The sequence below is a fragment of the Petaurus breviceps genome, unplaced genomic scaffold (genome assembly GCF_028583685.1).
Source record: "Petaurus breviceps papuanus isolate PSGF00001 unplaced genomic scaffold, PetGlider_PUasm1.0 90535, whole genome shotgun sequence".
Classification (NCBI taxonomy): Eukaryota; Metazoa; Chordata; class Mammalia; order Diprotodontia; family Petauridae; genus Petaurus; species Petaurus breviceps.
Window position 1 is genome coordinate 2,702,731 of NW_027187270.1, and position 3,315 is coordinate 2,706,045.

The following is a 3,315-nucleotide window of genomic DNA, read 5'->3' on the forward strand; positions in this document are numbered from 1 at the left end:
TGTCCCCCATTTCTTCCTCCCTTTTTGTTCCTCCTGGCCATCATGCCACTTTAGTTCTCTATCAATGTCACTCCACCTCCCCAACTCTCACCTTCCTTCAGCCTTCCTTCCTTCTCTAATGAAGCCCTGTGTGTCCTCACCTTTCCCCTAAAACAGAGAGCTGAGAATCTCTCAGAAGGAAATGTCAGAGTAGAGAATGAGAGTAGCATTAAACTGGACAGTTGAATTCCCAAATCCACTGGAATGTGGCACCCAGAGAATCTCAAACCATCAGAACTGGAAAAGGCCTTGGAGACCCTCATTGGACAGAGGAGGAAACTGAGGCCAAGAGGAGAGAAAGTGCTTGCTACAATGATCTGAATTGCAATCAATAAATTGTAAGAATCTTGTTCCTAGTGAAGCCAAGGTGCTCCCTAGGTGTTTTTAGCCCCAAACAGTAACAACAGGGTATTCCAAGAAACCCCTCTGTATTCTGCTCCCAGTGTCTAAGTGGGGAATACTTGTGGTGAGGGGGAAGTAGCCAAGGTCCTTCTTTAACTGGCTTTCTATCAGGAAAAATACAGCAGCTTCTTTTTCCCTGCCTCAGAGCTCGGTTGCAGACAGCATTTCAGGCGCAGGCACCATCTCAGTCCTGATGTGGTATATGCCACGTGTAGCTTTTAGAGGAAAATTAATTTCACTCTAGTACAGAGAAGGCTCAGATTATCAAGCAGCAGTCCACTGATTAGTAATAACAGGGAAGATGTTCCCCTCAAATCCAAACACCATCCTCCTCCTTTTCTCTCCCTCCCCTTCAAGGACCTTCAGAAACTGTCTAGTGAAGTCCAATCCTCTCAGTCACAGATTGAAAAACATCTTCCATTTCTATAGGGCTTTAATCAGGGACCATTTTGATTTATTTTGTATCCCAAGTGCTTAGCCCAATGCTTAGCACATACTACATGCTTAATAAATGCCTTTTTACTCATTCATTCATTAGACCTTTGGCTCAACTCAACCAGGGGAGAGAAGATAGTATAGCCCTTACTTTGTCCATTTCATGGGTGAAGATTCTGAGGCTCAGAGAGCAGGGACTTGCCAAGGGTCCCCCAATTAGCAAATGGCAGAGGCAGGATTCGAACCCAGGTGTTCTGACACTAGGTCCAGCCCTCTTTATTCTATGTGAGGCAATGTCAAAGGGCAGGAAACAATGCTTTCCCCCTTCCCTTTCCCCCTTCTCCATCCCTCATGTATATTAGGCTGGAGTGAAAGGGGGGAAGGGAAGAGGAGGCAGAACACATAATAAATGTATTTCTAATCATTAAAAAAGAAAGCAGAAGGGCCCCAATTCTATGAAACAACAGGAGAAGGGACCAAGATATTTGTGACTCTGATTTTAAGACTCTTTGTATACCACACAATTTTCCAGGGTTTTTTTTAAGTTCAAGTATGTTCTACCCAGATATTTTGATAAATAGGCAAGTAATAAGCTCAACCAGTCTAAATTCCATGGTCATTTTGGCCGTTATTCCTTCTCCATCCACTTAGTTTGTGACTCAGAGTCCTCTTCACACAAACAATAATTGGGAGGGGAGAGGCGGGGTTGGGAGAATGACCTGCCATCAGCTCCCCTGCATCTTAGGCAGGAAGCAAACATAATGTCAGAACTCTGAGTCCTGGAGAAGGTTCCCAAGGACAAGAACAATGTGACCCCATATGTGATATGTGGCTGCTCCCTCCATTAAAATCCTCTTCCTGAAGCCTAAATTGGGTACTTGAAGGGAACTTAAAAACAGGGATCTTAATATGCCTGAGTGGGAGGGGTCCTCAAAGATTCTCAACTTCAACTCCTTTATTTGTCAAATTTCAGAAGAAGTTGATGTCCACATCCTCTTTCCTATTGGGTAAATTTACCTGTCTTTAGCCTTGTAACACATCTGAATCTCTATTTTTCAAAGACCACTTTCAGTGTCTCAACAAACACACAGTGGTTCTTTCCATTTCCTCAAATTTAGTTTGTGAGGGCCTCCTAACTTGCACTTCTTGTAGGTAGCTAGGTGATCGTATCACCTCACCTGTATTGGGTTTCAATTCCCAGTTAATCAATGTTATTCTAGCCTTCCCCAGTCAGAAGATTATTCTCCTTAGTAAAAAAAAAAAAAACAAATTAAGTTGAGTAGTCCTGCTTTTTCTTTAAGAGAAAGAGAGGACAGTTGCAAATTTCAGCTCCACTTAAGGAAAACACTTCCTAATAATGAAGGTTATCCCAAAGGAGAATGAAATACCTTGGGAGATAGCAGGTTCTTCTTCATTGGAAGCCTTCAGGGAGAAGGATAGTATAGACTGGATTCATGCTTAGGTACCAGTTGAACTGGTTATTTGTAGAGATGATGACCTGGGCAGGTGACTGTCCCAGTGAAGGGATTTTCCAATCTGGAGAAGCTGTGAATCTGTGAAAGAAGAGAGAAGGGGAAAACAGGAGAAGCTGGGGTCCTGAAGTGGGTCACATCAGCTAAGGAATGTAGTGGAAATAAAGAGCATTCAATAATGCCCCAAACACCTCAGGAGTCTCTAAAGGCACCCCCACATTACAATGCTGTTCATATTGCCCAAAGTCATTAAAGTTCCAGTGTATTCAGTCCTCTGCTGGGCGGGGGGGGGGGAGGGGAGCATATTATATATTTTAGTTCTCCACCCAGAGTTGTTAATATATAAGAATCTTAGTCCTTAAATCTTCAGCTATATAGAAAAGCTCAGATTTCCAGGATGACTTGGTCCCTGAGGCTTCCAGACAGCACCAATCTGACTACTGCAACAGGCAAAAATATGCAATCAAACCTCATTTTTCCAAAATACCCCAGGATTGGGGGGTGAGGGGTGGAGTGGACAGTAGTTGGAGTTCTAGCTAATTGAAATTCCTAGCCAGCTGTAGGTGAATATGAAATTCCTTTTGCCTTCACCCTTTGAAAATGTATTAGTCATATTCTGGTCTTGGTAAACACAGGCTAGTCTAGTGAACATGGCCGACCTTTTTTTAAAATTATTATTATTCCCCTCTTGGAGAGAGGGAGGGAATGATCATCTTTCCAAACATGAATCTGCAGAGGCCAGGACCCCAAATGGAAGCAGAACAGGTGCAGAAGGTTGGGACAACTGTGTTCTGACTGCCCTAACCTAATACACACACTCTTTCTCTCTCTCTCCCTCTCTCTCTCTCTCTCATACTCCACACCCACACCCATACACACACACCCCACACTCACACCATACACACACCACACAAACCACACATACCCCACACACCCACACTAACCACCCTTTAATTTCTCTCTTCTT